Here is a 19010-nt window from a genome sequence, read left to right as displayed (position 1 = left end):
ATTGAATTTTCCATTGGGTCTTATATGGTTAACATGTTTTGTCATTATATTAGTTGGTATTGATGTTTATCATTTTATTTTCCTTGAAAAGTAAGGTACCTCCAAAAGCTTGCAGTCATACCCAAGGTTGAAGGGTAGTTTTGAGGGAGGAGACAATAATGCAGACAAAAGCAGCTATTGATGCAAGGAAGGAATGTGGTGCAGACATTAATATTGCAGCATGGACTAATTTGCATGGAGCTGTCTTTTGAGGAATCTTTATGGATATCGCTAACTTTTGCGGATGTTGGACTAACGTTCTTTTTATTGACGCACTTGCTTTGAGAGTAAGAAACGAAAGAGTTATAGGCAAGGACACAGGTCTATGCTCTAGTACCGAAAAAGTGATATTCTTTTCCTTTATAGAATTTACTGTTTTCTGTTTTTTGTCTCTCTTTGTGCACATTTTCATTTCATCAAAACCTCTTTTATTTCAAACAATGGGTTTTGTGAAAGACCCATAAGACTCGGCCTCATTGAACCATCTCTTTAGTTAATTTTGTAAAGGCTCATCATAACACACCACGAAATTGATTAACAGTTAATTATAATAAAACCTATTATTGGGATGCAACCTATTTAGTTTGGAGGCTTCGTAGGAATATAATATCCTAAATGTGGATAAAAGAAACCTAGCCTATATGAAAAGTCAAATTTACCCTTACCTCATTAATAAATCATAATATAATTTTTCCTCGAAAAAAAACAAAATCCATTATTCCTTTCATTCATCAATCATGATAAATTCGATGATCATTGTTTCATCATGATGAAGATGATGATTTAAAAAAAATAAGTAAATTTATTATTCTTGTTTCTCTCTTTTTCTTCTTCTCCTTCATCGCATCGTGATGAAGATGTGATCATAAAAAAGAAAAACTAAGAAAACCCACCATTTATTTTTTCTTTTAATTGGCTAAAAATTTTGACTCTATTAAGTTAGGGTTAAGAAACCAATTTCTGAAACTATTTACGGATGGGAGTTCTTACTTTTCTAGTCATAAATCATATAGTCGTAAAGTAGGCATACGGTTGGGTAAATAAGAATGATCAGTCGTAAGTACGTACATATGGTTAGGGTTTTCTAGCCGTAATTGATTCTGATAATCACACATAAAAAAGGCAGGATGAAAACCTAACCGAAAGTACCTGTTTCGACCAGGTTTTCTCAGCCGTAACTACTTCCGGCTGGGAAAACCTAGACAAAGTAGTTTTCAAAATAAAAAAAGATTAAAAAAAACACTTTCGGCCGTGAATTCTTTATTTCCCAAACGTAAAGTGTCGGTTTCAGCTGCGATGTAATGTCTCTCTGCCGTAAATACTGGAAAAAATCTAAAATTCTTGCGTACTTTAACGGCTTAGAAGCAACAAAATTGTAATGGGAGTTGAATTATAGGTGTTCATGGCTATTTTGAGCATATGTTTCTTCATATTCTTCTTGGGGTTTTAAAAAAAATCGAAGAATTCATCGTAGCTATAAAGCAGACTTAGGTAATTCTGGAATGAGCTTACTGCTAAGAATTTTTCATTTTCCAGCCGTGAGTATGACCCATGACTGGGTGTTCTTCAATTCCCAATCGTAATCCCTCATTTACGGCTCAGACGTGATATTTTCCCTGCCGTAGACGGCCTCTACGGCTGGGTCGACAATATATCTCAGTCGTAACTGCAAAAAAACTATATTTTTTACACATCTTAATGGATTTGAATAAACAAAATTGTTACGGGGGTTAAGTATAAAACTCTCCCAGGTATTTTGGAGATATTTTTCTATCATTTTTCTTCGAATGTTTTCAAAAAATGTTCAAATAAATCACCCTTCTCTTTCTTCTAATTAAAAAAAAAGGTTTTGATTTCCAGAACACTATTTGAATGATTAATTTAATTCACTAATTGTAATTAGTTTAGTTAATCACCGTTATTAACACTATTTAAATTAAGGGCACGCTTGCCATTACAAAAAGTAATTGGGTATGGAGTTTCGGAGATTATTGCTTCATAACCCCTTTTTATCTTTTAGTCATCCCAAAACCCACCTTCTTACGGTCCCAAAAATACCGTTATAATAGTCGAACTGATATCCAAAATATATTATTATTTAAAGGTCTATTTAATCTTTGGTACCCAGCAAATGTCCAACACCTAATTTTGGTACCCAACACTTAAAATATTAAGCATTGGCACCTAGACTCGTTAAAGACCGTCAAGTCAAACAGTTGACTTAGCTTATTAACATTTCTGTAACCGAAGTTGTGTTATAACCTTATTGACCTTACAAATCGTAACAATGACTAAGATTTTCCCAACCTTAGTTAAAGGCATGATACGTGGAAGAGTCTGCCTATTTTACAACGGCCATGATCATATTTACTGCCTTCGTCGTCCCTGTTAAGAACTCCTTTTCTGTGAGTTAGTTAATCAAATCGAGTTCATCATCGTGATCTTTCCAAGTAAAACCCTCCAAAAAATAGCAAAAACCCATATCGAGAGATCCATTATCTTCTCAAGAAAAACCAATCGATGATGGGGAAAATGATAAATTACAAGGGGGCTCATAGAATTTTCCCTAATAGGAAATTAGGGTATTCTCAGAGCTAGGTATTTTTCCTAATTTACTGTTAAACCTAAGATTTGAGTAACTAATTAATTAACCATTTTAGAATTTGGTTCATTTTGTTTGAATTGATACGGGAAAGGGAGATTTCTGATTTGGTATCACTCATTAATGAAGGTTCAATGTAGTGTGATTGTATCAGTGATGTTAAGAAAGATGGATTTCTGTTGTTGCCAAAGATATAACTCTTGCTTGTACCACCTGTAAGAATGGTGATCAATTGATTATCAAAGTTAACTATTAAAGATACAGGACTAGTCTCTTATATAGACTTGACTCAACAGAATATCAAAACAATTACAGGAGGTTTACCGACGTAACAATAAATGCATAACTGTTATAACAGTTATGACAGCTAACGACTGTAATTAGATCCTAAGGCTAGGATTGATTTCATGATATTAGTCCGTATAATGTACGGATACTTGAGTAAGTATAACACCCCCCCTCAAACTGAGGCACGTACAACAGGCATCAGTTTGTTCTTCAGTACACTAAACTGAGACTTCGACAGTCCTTTCGTAAATAAATCAGCAATCTGACTGAGAGTGAGAATATAAGAAACCTTAAGAAAACCAGATTTGACTAAATCTCGAATCATATGATAATCCACCTCAATATGTTTGGTGCGATCATGAAAAATTGTATTTTCTGTTAAGCTGCCAGCACCCATATTGTCACAGTATAACTTGCAAGGCATAGACAAGTAGACAGACAGTTATTCAAACAAGTAAGAGAGCCATAATATTTCAGCTGCTACATTGGCCAGTCCCCTATACTCAGCTTCTGTAGAGGATCGAGATATAGTATGCTGCTTTTTGGAAGACCAAGAAACTAAATTGCACCCAACAAAGACACAATAATCTGAAGTAGATTTCCTGGTGTCAGGGAAGCCTTCCCTGCGCAATCACTATCATAGTAAGCAACAAGTTCAAAGCAATTGCTAGTACCACTGAGAGTAATACTCTGACCAAGAGACCCCTTAATATACCTGAGAATGCGTTTTGCAAGATGTAGATGAGTTTCAGTAGGGCAATGCATGAATTGACTAACATAGCTGACATCATAACTAATGTCTGGTCTGGTATGTGTTAAATATTGAAGGCCACCTAATCAACTTCTATAAGTTGCTGCATCCTTAAATAACACTCCATCATAAGATGAAACTCTTGGACCAGATGCCACTGGAGTTTTGCATGGTTTACAACCTAGTAGGTCATGCTTTCTAAGTAGATCCAGAGAATATTTGTTCTGAGTAAGGAGTAATTTAGAGGAAGAAGTATCAAAAGTAGCTTCAATACCTAGAAAACAGTGTAATGATTCAAGATCTTTCATGGCAAACTCAGTCTTGAGAGATGAGATAAAAGAAGTGAGTAAGGAATCTGAAGTACCAACAAGAATAATATCATCCACATATACTAAAAGAATCATTCTCTCAGAACCTTTGTGATAGATGAACATAGAAGCATCACATATGGAATTTGTAAAACCTAATTTAAGAAGATAACCACTGAACCTTTCATACCAGGCTCTATGGGCCTGTTTAAGTCCATATAATGATTTTTGAAGATGACACACATGTGTAGGATGAGCAGGATCAACAAATCCTGGTGGTTGCTCCATGTATACATTTTCTGACAGATTGCCATGTAAGAAGGCATTGCTCACATCAAGTTGACTCATACTCCAATTGTTTGAAAGAGCTAAACTAAGAACACATCTAATAGTTGTAGCTTTAACAACATGGCTAAATGTCTCTTCAAAATCAATCCCATCTACTTGATGATAACCCTTAGCAACTAACCTTGCTTTATGTTTGTCTATGGTGCCATATGCTTTTAGTTTGGTCTTATAAACCCACTTACAGCCAAGAACATTCATTGAAGGATGATAAGGGACATGAACAAAAGTATTGTTTTCATGTAGAGCTGTATACTCAGTTTTCATTGCATTGATCCAAACAGGAAGTTTACTAGCTTCTTTGAAAGTCTTTGGTTCAGGATGGGGTTTAAGTAAAGTGGTGAAAGCAACAGGTACAGGGTGTTTGAGTGAACTATTTGCTACAAAATCTTTAGAGAGATGTTTAGGAACATGAATACCTGATTTGGATCTGGTATGCATTCCAGAAGAAGGAGGAATAGTAGTCTCTGAAGAATCACCAAGTATAGTTGTTGTAGTTACTGTTGAAGTATCATCGTTTACAGCTTGTTCTAGAGAAGAAGTAGAAGATATAGTAGAAGCATCAGCAGGTAGTTCTGTCATTGGTGAAGAAACTGAAGTAGATGAAGTAGCAAAAGGAAACTTAGTTTCATCAAAAACTACATGAGTAGTTACATAAATCCTGTGAGACTTCAAATCCATGCATCTGTAACCTTTATGATGGATACTATAGCCCAAAAAGAAACAAGCAGCTGATTAGGACTTAACTTGTATTTTCTATAAGCCACTGAATTTGGATAACACAAACAATCATAAACTTTGAAGAAGGAGTAATTTGGTTTGATCTTGTATAAAGCTTCAAAAAGAGACTTGTACTCAAGAAGTTTACTTGGAAGTCTGTTAATAAGAAATACAGATGCTAGAAATGAATCAAACCAAAACTTCTTAGGAAGAGAAGCATGAAAGGATAAAGTATTCCCCATTTCTGTGACATGCCTGTGTTTTTTCTCTGCAGATCCATTTTGCTGGTGAAGAATTGGACATGATATTCTTAATGCAATACCACTGAGATCAAGTAATTCCTTAAATGGTCCTTTAATGAGTTCAAGACCACCATCATATTGAAAATGTTTAATCTTGACATCAAACAGATTTTCTACAAGAGATTTAAACAGCTTGAAGCAATGAACACTATCTGATTTGTGTTTCATTGGATAAATCCATGAAAATTTTGTACAATCATCCACAAACAAAATATAATACTTATATCCAAGATGAGATTGCACAGGGGTAGGTGATAGACACATTTTTGTGTCCGATTTGTCTCGATTCTATATATTGTTAGGGCTCATTTTTGTACTTATTATGGTGTTTTATTTATTTGTAGGTATTTTTGGCCAATAAACATTTTTGGAAAAATTGGCTCGAAAAGTTGTCGGAAAGCACCCGGAGGACACTTTCTATTCGGACCCCCGGTTTGGATAAGGGGCACCCCCAAGACACCCCTAAGGCAGTTGTTATTCGCACCCCCACTCTGGATAGGGGGCGACCACCTTTCTTCCCAAACTCAAATTTCAAGTTGGCGGGAAAATAGTGCAGCAGCAGGCTGGAGATTCAATGGCTTATTTTCGTTGGAATGGACCTGTTAGAGCCTGACAGGATTGGTGTGTACGTTTGGATCGAGTATTTTGTGCTGGACAACCGTGTTGGAGTGAAACAGAGGAGGTGGAAGTTTATCGAAGTTCTGTTGATGACTAAGAGCAGATTAGTCGGAGTTTGACGTGGATATTTGTTGGGATTCACTAGATTCATCAAAACAGGGATGGTAATCCCTCTAGATTCGAAAATAGAGGAGGAAATCATCGAGTTGTCTAAAACAGGGAGGTGAAGTTTTTCACGGGATTTTGGTTGATATATGGAAACTATCAGGTAGATAAGGAAATAGGATTCTCTGTTGAAGTTAAGACTATCTTTGAGAGAGTCTGGGACGTTGGATTATACTTGGAAGACGCGTGAGAAGCAAAACAGGGAGTGTTTGAAGCCGCGTATGAAGATATGGAAAGAATAGATAAAACCCGTAACTTTGGCAAAAAGAAAAAGGAAATTTCTTGGAGATTAAATCGACCTGTGGATATAAAAGGAGTTGGGATAACTCATAGAAGGGGGACGAAGCCTTTCAGAGAAGTTTAGACCACCACAGAGCTCTAGAGATCGAGTTGCAGAAAAATACAATATTCTGCTGCTGCTGCTGAAAAGGAAGAACACGAAGAACATTGACGCACAAGTATCTGTCGCAGAACACTATCGTTATTCAACAGCAGAACCCATCTATCGTTTATCAACAGTAATTGCATTAGGTCTTTAGCTACTGTTTCCTCTTTGTAACAGAGATTCTGCAACACCTTCACACTGTTGTGAATCGGCCGTGTTATCATTTTTTCACCTCTTTGTACACTTTTGAGCTATAAAAACATATTTTGAGAACATGTTAATATGAGGAGCTAAACCCCATTGCTGAGGCGATAGAGGAAGCTATTTTTCCAACAAAAAGTGGTATATTCTTATTTATTTATTTATCGCAATTATTTTTATGATTGTTTTGCCTTGAGTGAAAATTGTTTGAATGATTCTTGTTAAGCAATTGTTATTTCTTTTGATAGAGGATGCTTGGACCTAGGTTTTTGATGTTCTATGCTTCGGATTTACAGTTGTTATTTTGAGAATCTACTTGTTGCAATAGTTTAGAATCAAATTGAACGAAAAAAACTGCATGGATATAAATATTGGATTAAATCACTTTGAATTTGGAAAATAGTGGAATCTTAGCCTCAGTGTTCTTTTAATATTGATATCAACTTTGATTGAGTTTGCTATAATTTTTAGTGAGTTTTCTATTTTAATATTAGAATTTAAGTAATTAATATCTTTCACAAGTCTGAGAATCGAACCAATTTTACCACTATCTACAAATCACATCAATTTTTGGCGCCTCCAACGCGGACTTGTTTTTAGGGTTTTAGATTTTTTTTATTTTTGTTATTTTTTATGTTTTTGGGTATTTATCTTGTGTCTACAGGTTCTGGATCATAAAGAAAATTGAGCCAAAGAGCTTGGTGATTTCATAAAGACTTGGAGCTAAAGATTAAAGCAAAAAGAACAGAAAAGAAGACAATTTTATTTTAGACAATTTTAGTTTAGGGTTTGTTTATTTTCTTTTAGAAAAAAAAAACTTTATTAAGGTTTATTATTTTTGTAATTATTCTTTACTTTTTGGACTTTTGGACTCTTGGACTTTGGGACATTATTTTTTTTATTACCCTACGGAAGGGTACTTTAAATATAAACTGTTTGCAGAGAAGGAGGAGAATTACGATATTGTCTCTGCACCTTGGGTTCGTACACTAGACATCAGAGTCAGTGGCCCGAGTCGACTACAACCGATTCATCCCCCGTCTGGAACGGGAGGTAAGATTCTAAACACTCGTGAATCCCCTGTCAGCGAGTTACTGGACTCCTTCGTATGCATATATGTTGAGGACTGAATACGGACATTTATTTTTCTAGTAAAGGGCAAGGCCTGGCCATACAAGATAAGGGTTCGGATTTCATCACCGTTCTCTTCTTGCCCGCTTTAGGAACACGTAACCTACGCGAACCTAAGCCTAAAATTTTGACTAGAACGAGACCGATAGGGTAACGAGCTTAACAGGAAAGTCATTCGAAAAATATTGGTTACTCTTTTAAGCATACTTCGAAGTTCTTGACGGTTTCTGTAAGTTGAATGCGTGAGCGCCGCCTTGTAATACCGGTGAGGCCTTGGGTATCAAAGCTCCACCGAGCTTCCCTCGCCTCTATTCAACTTACGTTAACTCGGATTGATTCCAGAGGGGTTTGCTTAAATTGTAACGAATTCCCGTTCGAAGGATTAGAAGCTGGTCTAGAAACAATCTAAGTGGAGCCATCATGCTTTTTGTTTGCTAGAAATCAATAGGTTTGATTTGGTTGAGTCGGCCTTGATCTGTGTTTGCTTACCCTTCCAATTTAGAAAATTCTATTGTATGCCTGAACGTAAAAGAGACGCACTAGGTAGATTTGTTAAAGAGAAACCTAGTAGTTCGAAGCGTCTCGATTACCTTAATCTAGAAAGTCCGACTTTTGAAGAGTCTGTTTTTGAACGTCCTTTGACTGAGGAGAGAATCCATGTTGCTCCGATAGCGCCAGAAATGGCAACTTTGAAAGCTTTGTTGAATCCAACTAGGACTACTCGTCCTTCGTGTATTAAGTTAGCTGAAACGGAGGCACCCTATGAACTGAAACCTGGGACCTTACAGATGCTCCCAATCTTTTTAGGGAAAGAAAATGAAAACCCTTATTACCATGTTAGGGATTTTGAGGAAATTTGTAGTACTCTAAGAATTAGAGGCTTAGATGATGATGCTTTGAAACTTAGGTTATTCCCATTTTCCCTGAAAGATAAGGCCAAGTCGTGGTATAGTTTGGACTCCGAGTCAATTGAGACATATGAACAACTTACATCTGCCTTTTTCAATAAGTTTTTCCCTAGGCACAAAACATCGTCTATTAGGACGCAAATATGCACATTTTCACAACAAGAGGGAGAATCTTTATATAGGTATTTGGAAAGGTTCAATGATTTATTATCCCAGTGTCCTCATCATGGTTTAGAAAAGGTTAGGCTAGTTCAGATCCTTTATGAGGGTTTAGATTATTCCACAACGACCATGGTTGAGTCTCTATGCACTGGTGGATTTGAAAACCAAACTGTTGATGCGGCGATGGAATTTTTTAATGAAATCGCCGAAAAAACCCAGCAATGGGAAAATAGTAGGGCACCCCAGAAAACAATTTTTTAAGTAGAGGAAACGTTAATAGGGTAGAAGGAGGCTATGAATCAGATGCCAAAATTGTGCTATAGCAAAAAGGTTAGAAGCCTTAGAAGTGGGCCAGACTAGTGGTAGAGTGGAGCCTTTTTGGGAAGGCCAGAATATTGAAGAGCAGGCCAATGCTCTTTATAATAACACTAGATTTGATAACCGTCAAAAGATTGACCCATATTCAGAAACCTATAATCCTGGTTGGAGAAACCATCCGAACCTTTCGTGGTCTAAGGGCCAAAGTCAAGGTCAGTTTAGTAATTCTAATGCTCCCCCAGGTTTTGGCTATACTAAGAATCCTTCAGGACTAGCTCAGTTTCAGAATCAGTCAGATAAGAAAATCCTAAGTTTAGAGGAATCTCTCGCCTTGTTAACTCAGCAAACTGCAAAATTTCAGTTATCCGTAGAACAGAGTCTACAAGCTAGTAACAGGATAGGACAAGAAAATAGTCAGGCTATTTCCGAGTTAAAAACCCAGGTTGGTCTGATAAGTGATTCTTTGAGAGAAAAAGGTAAGTTTCCTAGTCAAACACAACCCAACCCTAGAGGAGTTCATGAATTAGGTGCAAAACCATCGAATCAATTGAATGTTGTTAGAACCCTTAGGAGTGGTAGAGTTGTAGACAATAAGGTAACCATGCCTGATAGTGAACATACTGTAGTTCACCACTCAGAATCTCACCTCTCAGGACCAGTAGCTGAGGAGACTGATAAAGTTTCTGATGATGTGAATTCGGTTCCTGAAAGGTCTGATTTTATGCCTAGAGCCCCATTTCCTCAGCTATTAGTACCAACAAAGAAGGAACCGAACTTTAATGACATAGTGGAGGTTTTTAAGCAAGTTACCATAAACCTTCCTTTATTAGATGCAATTAGGCAAATTCCTGCGAAAGCGAAAACTTAGCGTCCATAAGAAAGCCTTTTTAGCTAGTCACGTAAGTTCAATCATTCAGAACACCACAACTAAAGTACAAAGAACCAGGTTCTCCTACCATTGCTTACACAATAGGTAACTTCCGGGTAGAAAAACTTTACTTGACTTAGGAGCCAGTGTGAACTTACTGCCATTCCATGTATACTTACAGCTAGGACTTGGTGAAATGAAACCTACTCATATGACACTGCAGTTATCTGATAGGTCTGTTAAAATCCCTCAATGTGTTATCGAGGATGTTCTTATTAAGGTCGACAAGTTTATTTATCCCATGGATTTCGTGATCCTAGATACCCAACCTGTCCCTGACCCAGAGAACCAGATACCTGTGATTTTAGGTCGCCCATTTTTAGCTACGTCTAATGCAATCATTAACTGTCGAAATGGTGTGATGAGTTTATCTTTTGGTAATATGACTATGGAGATGAACATTTTTAATGTCAGTAAGCAACCTCATGAGCTAGATGACACATGTGTTGAAGAGGTGAACATGATAGAAGCCTTAGTTCATGAGTCATTACCAAACATTTTGTCTGAAGACCCATTAGAAAGTTGTCTATCCCATTTTGGTTTAGATTTTGACGACGATAACACTATTGAACAGGTGAATGCTCTATTAGATTCTACCCCTGTGTTAGACACTGATAGATGGAAAGCTAGGTTCGAACCGTTACCAGTTTATGAGACTACCCTGATTCCTTCTTTAGAAGAGCCCCCAAAGTTGGACCTTAAACCACTACCTGATACTCTAAAGTATGTGTTTTTAGTCCCATCTGAAACTTTACATGTGATTGTAGCTTCCGATTTGGATAGTGATCAGGAAAGTAGGCTAGTAAATGTACTTCAAGACAATAAGGAAGCTTTAGGGTGGACTATAGCAGACATTAAGGGTATAAGTCCTACTGTGTGTATGCATCAGATTCATTTAGAGGAAGACTCCAAACCTTCTAGGGAGATGCAACGTCGACTGAACCCTAACATGAAAGAGGTAGTTCGAAAAGAGGTGATTAAGTTGTTAGATGCGGGTATTATTTACCCAATTTCAGACAGTAAGTGGGTCAGCCCTGTTCAGGTTGTCCCCAAGAAATCAGGTATCACTGTAGTCCAGAATGATAATAATGAATTAATCCCAACCCGAGTGACCACGGGATGGCGTGTGTGTATTGACTATAGGAAATTGAACAAGGTCACAAGGAAGGATCACTTTCCCCTTCCTTTTATCGACCAAATGCTAGAGCGATTAGCTGGACATAGTCACTATTGCTTCTTAGATGGCTACTCCGGTTATAATCAGATCGTTATTGCCCCAGAAGACCTAGAGAAAACCACTTTTACCTGTCCCTTTGGTACCTTTGCGTATAGACACATGCCTTTCGGGCTATGTAATGCCTCTGCAACTTTTCAGTGTTGTATGATGAGCATATTTTCTGATATGGTAGAACAATTCTTAGAGGTCTTTATGGATGATTTTTCAGTGTTTGGTTCATCTTTCGATGAGTGCTTGCGTCATTTGACATTAGTGTTGACTAGTTGTAAGGAAAAAAATTTAGTGCTTAATTGGGAAAAATGCCATTTCATGGTTGAATCAGGAATTGTGTTAGGGAACATCGTCTCTTCAAAGGTTATAGAGGTAGACAAAGCCAAAGTTGACCTTATTAAGACTTTACAGGTCCCAAAAACCGTAAAAGATATTAGGTCATTCCTAGGGCATGCAGGTTTTTACCCATCGATTCATTAAGGATTTTAGCTTGATTTCTAGACGTCTTTGCAATTTGCTTGCTAAAGATGTTAAGTTTGTCTTTGATGATGCTTGTTTAGAGGCTTTTGAGAAGCTTAAAACTTTATTCACTACTGCCCCGATAGTCCAGACACCTAACTGGAACCTACCCTTTGAAATTATGTGTGATGCTTAAGATTATGCTATAGGTGTTGTGCTAGGTCAGCAAGAAAATAAATTACTCCATGTGATTTACTATGCTAGAAAAACTCTGAATGATGCCCAAATGAACTATACAACTACCGAGAAGGAATTGCTAGCCATCGTGTTTGCCTTGGATAAGTTTAAATCCAATTTATTAGGTTCTAAGATCGTAATCTATACTGATCATGCTGCTTTGAAATACCTTTTGTCTAATAAGGATACCAAACCTAGATTTATTAGATGGATCCTTTTGTTGCAAGAATTTTGTCCAGACATTAGAGACAAAAGGGCTGCAAAGAATGTAGTAGCAGACCACTTGTCTAGGCTAGTTGTTAGTTCCCCTAATAATTCCCTTCCTATAAGGGACAATTTTACTGATGAACAATTGTTCTCTGTTTCCCAATCACCTTGGTATGCAAATATAATGAATTATCTTGTTACTGGTCGAATGCCTCAACATTGGGGTAAGCAAGATCGTTCTAGGTTTTTAGCCGAGGTTAAGCATTTCTTTTGGGACGATCCTTATCTGTTTAAGTATTGACCGGACCAGATTATTAGGAGATGTGTATCTGAGAGTGACCAGTCTAGTATTATCTCCTTTTTTCATGAACATGCATGTGGGGGTCATTTTAGTGCTAAGAAGACTGCTGCTAAGATTTTGCAGTGTGGATTTTACTAGCCTTCGTTGTTTAAAGATTCCCATAGTCATTGTGTTTCTTGTGAGCGTTGCCAGAAGTTAGGAACCATTTCCTATAGAAATATGATGCCTTTGAACCCTATTTTAGTGATTGAGGTCTTTGATGTGTGGGGCATTGATTTTATGGGTCCATTTCCTATTTCGTTTGGTTATCTTTATATACTTGTCACTGTAGACTATGTGTCTAAGTGGGTTGAGGTGGTTCCGTGTAAAACGAATGACCACGGGGTCGTAGTCCATTTTTTGAAAGAGAATATACTTACACGTTTTGGTACGCCGCGAGCTATAATTAGTGATGGAGGTTCACACTTTTGTAATAGACCGTGCTCTTTTAATGAAACAATACGGTATTACCCATAAAGTAGCAACCCCATATCACCCTCAGACTAGTGGTCAGTTAGAGGTTTCCAATAGGGAAATTAAACGTATTCTAGAGAACACAGTTAATCCAAACAGGAAAAACTGGTCGTCGAGGCTTACTGATGCCTTATGGGCTTACCGTACTGCGTTTAAGACACCCATTGGAATGTCACCTTATCGTTTAGTGTTTGGAAAGGCATGTCACCTGCCTGTTGAGTTAGAGCATCGAGCCTATTGGGCTTTTAAGAACTTAAACTTTTCACTTGACAAGGCAGGAGCTCAAAGAAAGCTCCAACTCAATGAGTTGGACGAGATTCGTACAGATGCATACGATAGTGCTAAGGAGTATAAGAACAAAATGAAACTTGTGCATGATAGGAATATTTTACGAAAGTCATTTTCTCCAGGTCAAAAAGTTCTTCTGTATGACACTCGTTTGCATCTATTCCCCGGAAAGTTGCGCTCTCGGTGGACCGGTCCTTTTGTGGTCCGTACTGTTTTTCCTCATGGCGCTGTTGAGATTGAGACACCAGATGGTAGTAGTTCTTCGAAGGTTAACGGTCAGCGATTGAAGCCCTTTTTAGAGCCTTTTCCTACAGGTGATGTTGAGGAGGTCCCTCTGGAGGACCCTGTTTACCTTGATTGACCATCGAGACAATTTTGTATGTTGTATATTATTTTTGTAGGTTTTTGGTTACATTTCACCCCAGGTACTATCTTTCCGACTTCTCTCTTTACTATTTCCTCATGTTACTTATATTTTTGGTATTGTTCTTTAATTAGAAACATTGAGGACAATGTTATATTTAAGTTTGGGGGTGGGGTAGAACTTTTTGTTACTTTTTCGTTGCAATAAATAAACTCCAGAGCCTAGAAATTTATCCCTATTGAGGATGGCACTAACCAATCTAAGTGGATGGAAGCATTTTGGTTGTAGGAGTTGAGGAACCAATCTGAATAGATGGCAACATATAAAGAGTCTATTCATAAAAGCACAGAGCTTAGGTGTTAGAAATAACATAATAGTTTCACCATATCTCGTTGAGTCCTTTTCACTTCTGTTTTTATTTTGTTTTGTTTTTAAACTATGTTTCTCTAAGTGATTAGGTGGGGCTCACGATTCAAGTTGTTACCAATGCTAGGGTGAATTAGAGTGATTCAAATCGAAAAAAAAAAGAAAAAAAAAAGAAGAAAAAGAAAAAGGAAAAAAAGAGAAACTGAGACCAGATCATCAGACCAACTGGAATAAATTCAATAAAGTCGACCACTGGAACCCTTGTATATGCCAGTTGTGTTGACCTAGAGTTAGGATTATAAATCATTGGTTCCCTTGTATATGCCAGTGTGTTTATATTAGTCAGACTAGTATCTCAGTCCATTAGGATAGGTTCATTTTGGCGGAGGCCTTCAGACAGATATGAGAAACACCGTTCACCTAGTAAACATCAAAACCATCTATGTTTTTCTCTATATCCATCTTCTTGATCTATCCATGTGATTAGTTTTGACTCCGGATATTGATGTCCATAGTGCGACTATCTGAGTAGAGCTCTGTCACTTATATATGAATTTTAGAATGCTTGAGTGCAAACTCGTGTACAACAATTGGAATTTCGCATCAGGGTACTTCCTCCTGTAGTCAATAAGTATGCCAACCAAGGAGATTCTTTAGTGCCTTCCAAGGTTCTGTGTAGATAGCTAGGGTCTGGAGCATAAAGTTTTTGTGGGTATACCTCTGGTAAGCCCTCCGGAGACAACACTCCGCCACTAGAGACACCTAGGGGTTTAAAGGCTTATTGGATACGCTAAATGCAATCGACGATGCCTGCGACAATGAGTTAGGATTTTATTTCTGTTTTATTTTTGCTCGAGGACTAGCAAATAATAGGTTTGGGGGTATTTGATAGACACATTTTTGTGTCCGATTTGTCTCGATTCTATATATTGTTAGGGCTCATCTTTGTACTTATTATGGTGTTTTATTTATTTGTAGGTATTTTTGGCCAATAAAAATTTTTGGAAAAAATTGGCTCGAAAAGTTGTCGGAAAGCACCTGGAGGACACTTGCTATTCGGACCCCCGGTTTGGATAAGGGGCACCCCCAGGATACCCCTAAGGCAGCTGTTATTCGCACCCCCACTCTGGATAGGGGGCGGCCACCTTTCTTCCCAAACTCAAATTTCAAATTGGCGGGAAAATAGTGCAGACGCAGGCAGATTTAGGGTTGGAGTTTTGTGCGATTTCTATGGAGATTCAATGGCTTATTTTCGTTGGAATGGACCTGTTAGAGCCTGACAGGGTTGGTGTGTATGTTTGGATCGAGTATTTTGGGTTGGACAACCGTGTTGGAGTGAAACAGAGGAGGTGGAAGTTTATCGAAGTTCTGTTGATGACTAGGAGCAGATTTAGTCGGAGTTTGACGTGGATATTTGTTGGGATTCACTAGATTCATCAAAACAGGGATGGTAATCCCTCTAGATTCGAAAATAGAGGATGAAATCATCGAGTTGTCTAAAACAGGGAGGTGAAGTTTTTCACGGGATTTTGGTTGATATATGGAAACTATCATGTAGATAAGGAAATAGGATTCTCTGTTAAAGTTAAGACTGTCTTTGAGAGAGTCTGGGACGTTGGATTATACTTGGAAGACGCGTGATAAGCAAAGCAGGTAGTATTTGAAGCCGCGTATGAGGATATGGAAAGAATAGATAAAACCCGTAACTTTGGCAAAAAGAAAAAGGAGATTTCTTGGAGATTAAATCGACCTGTGGGCTATAAAAGAAGTTGGGATAACTCATAGAAGGGGGACGAAGCCTTTCAGAGAAGTTTAGAACACCACAGAGATCTAGAGATCGAGTTGCAGAAAAATACAATATTCTGCTGCTGCTGCTGAAGAGGAGGAACACGAAGAACATTGACGCACAAGTATCTGTCGCAGAACACTATCGTTATTCAACAGCATAACCCATCTATCGTTTATCAACAGTAATTGCATTAGGTCTTTAGATATTGTTTCCTATTTGTAATAGAGATTCTGCAACACCTTCACAATGTGACGAATCGGCTGTGTTATCATTTTTCACCTCCTTGTACACTTTTGAGCTATAAAAACATTATTTTGAGAACATGGTTAATAAGAGGAGCTAAACCCCATTGCTGAGGCGATAGAGGAAGCTATTTTTCCAACAAAAAGTGGTATATTCTTATTTATTTATTTATCGCAATTATTTTTATGATTGTTTTGCCTTGAGTGAAAATTGTTTGAATGATTCTTGTTAATCAATTGTTATTTCTTTTGATAGAGCATGCTTGGACCTAGGTTTTTGATGTTCTATGCTTCGGATGTACACTTGTTATTTTGAGAATCTACTTGTTGCAATAGTTTAGAATCAAATTAAACGAAAAAAACTGCATGAATATAAATATTGGATTAAATCACTTTGAATTTGGAAAATAGTGGAATCTTAGACTCAGTGTTCTTTTAATATTGATATCAACTTTGATTGAGTTTGCTATAATTTTTAGTGAGTTTTCTATTTTAATATAGAATTTAAGTCTAATTAATATCCTTCACAAGTCTGAGAATCGAACCACTTTTACAACTATCTACAAATCACATCATAAGGTCCCCAAACATCACAATGAACTAACATAAAAGGAGTACTAGAATGATTACCAGTAGCATGAAATGGTAAACATTTATTCTTAGCTAACTGACATGACTCACAAACAGATGAAGTTGTTTTTGTATATAACTTGATATCAGTAGCTGTAGTAAGCTTATTGAGAATCTTCTTAGCTGGATGACCTAGTCTTGAATGCCATAAACATGATGAAGCAACTAGAGTAGAAAAAGCTTGATGTTGAGATGTTGAGAAGCGAGTTTGATGAGTAGAAGCATTTCCATTATACTGACCAGAGATTATGGGGTAGAGTCCATTCTGCATCTTTCCTCTAGCAAGAATAAGATTGCTCTTCAAAGACTTTATTTCATATCCCCAAGGATAGAACAGAAAGACACAATTATTATCTTTAGTAAATTGAGCAACTGACATTAAGTTGTGTTGCAAATGAGGCACATAAAGAAATTTGTGTAGGTCAAATTTCTTAGCAGAAGTAGTTAATGTAGAAGTACCTACTAAAGAAATAGGAAGTAACTTACCATCACCAACCATCACTTGTTCTGTACCACAATGTGTAGAAGAATTTTGTAAAATCGATGGATCATTAGTCATGTGACTAGAAGTTCCTGAATCTGGTATCCAAATAGGTCCTGAGTTGGTATGACTCCAGTATCCTCCACATTCATAAGCAATTTCAGATGGAAATTGAACATTGTAATCAAATTACTGAGCAGACCAAGGAGAAGTAGAGGTACTACCAGCATTCATGTCAAGACCAAGAAAGGCCTTCTGTGGAGGAGCAGAACTATTCCTTGAAGGTGAATATCGAAACCTGCATCGATTCGCTTGATGACCGTCTTTGTGACATATTTGGCAAGGAATGTCTCCAAAGTCAATGACCTTCTTTTGAGAAGGATTAAACTCAGCCTTTCGAAAACCAGGAGGAGGATGAAAAGCATTTGGTTGAGATGGTTTGTTCTGAGAAGGATATGATGATGTTGATGGAGTGTATGAAGGATATGATGATGTTGATGGAGTGTATGAAGTAGGTTTTCGAAAGTTAGCCTGTGAAGAAGGATGTTGTTTCTTTACAAAGAAATCTGAGTTTGTTGGATCAGAAACTAGAGTAGAGAAAGCATCTGAATCTTGCTCCTTGAGAAACTGTTCATGAATAAAAAGGCGAGAGCGAAGTTCAGAGAATGATAATGGTGGTTCTCTATTTTGAACACTAACAACAAAGTGAATAAATTCTCTTCCTAGACCATTGAGAGTATACATAACAAGATCTGAATCTTGAACTGGTTCACCAATTTCTGCAAGAGAATCTCCAATCGTCTTGATTTGATGAAGAAATTCATAAATTGATGACGAACCTTTCTTAATCGAGTGCAGTTTAGATCTCAAAAAAGACTTCCTAGCAAGAAATTGATCACTGAATAACTTTTCCAGATGTAGCCATGTATCTCTCGTCGTTTGCTTATCAAGAAGTTCTGATGAGAATGATCTATCAACAGTAGCATTGATGTATGATCCAACAAACTTGTCAAGATGTAGTCATTCAAGATATTGAGGATTTGGAATCTGAATGTTGTTAAACATCACCATAGGAGTCTCAAGAGGAACAGATCCATCAACAAAGCCATAAAGATTGGTATAAATGAGAATAAAGGAGATCTGTTCTTTCCAAACAAGATAATTTGATCCATCAAGTTTACCAGAAACGAAATTAGAGATATTCTAAAAAGGAATTGTGAATAGACTATGGAATTAGAGGTCGATGTGGTTGTTGAATGTAAGCGTTAGAAAATTGTTGATATTGTTGTTGATGTTGTGATTGTTGTGGTATAACACGGTTGGGAATCTGTATACGTGTGTGTTGTAAAGGTGGTACAGGAGAAGATTGTAGTGTTGACATTGGTGGTGGTGGTGGTGGTTGAGATGAAGATGGTGGTGGAGATGAATGAGTTGGAAATAAAAAGGCGGTTGTTGAGACGAAGAAGGTATAGATTGTGATTGTAGACGAATTTGTGAAGAAAACAATGGTGGAAAAATTGTAGTATTGTTGTTAACAGCGGAAGACGAGATGTTTGTTTGAGTAGTTCTCACCATTGGGATGAGAATTGCAGGTTTAATGGTGGATTTGTTGTAGTTAGGGTTTTGGATCGAGAGGAAGTTGAAGTTCCCCTTTGGTATCTGATACCATGTAAGAATGGTGATCAATTGATTATCAAAGTTAACGATTAAAGATACAGGACTAGTCTCTTATAT

The 19010-nt window shown here is 37.2% G+C and overlaps 1 pseudogene; it reads right to left on the bottom strand.

Annotated features, from left to right (window-relative positions):
• Positions 1-8896: 8896 nt before the first annotated feature.
• On the bottom strand, positions 8897-8996 carry LOC113354652 (annotated as a pseudogene).
• Positions 8997-19010: the final 10014 nt, after the last annotated feature.

The sequence above is a fragment of the Papaver somniferum genome, chromosome 2 (assembly GCF_003573695.1).
Source record: "Papaver somniferum cultivar HN1 chromosome 2, ASM357369v1, whole genome shotgun sequence".
Lineage (NCBI taxonomy): Eukaryota > Viridiplantae > Streptophyta > Magnoliopsida > Ranunculales > Papaveraceae > Papaver > Papaver somniferum.
Note: the sequence above shows the minus strand (reverse complement) of the source record. Positions and strands in the feature narration are given on the sequence as shown.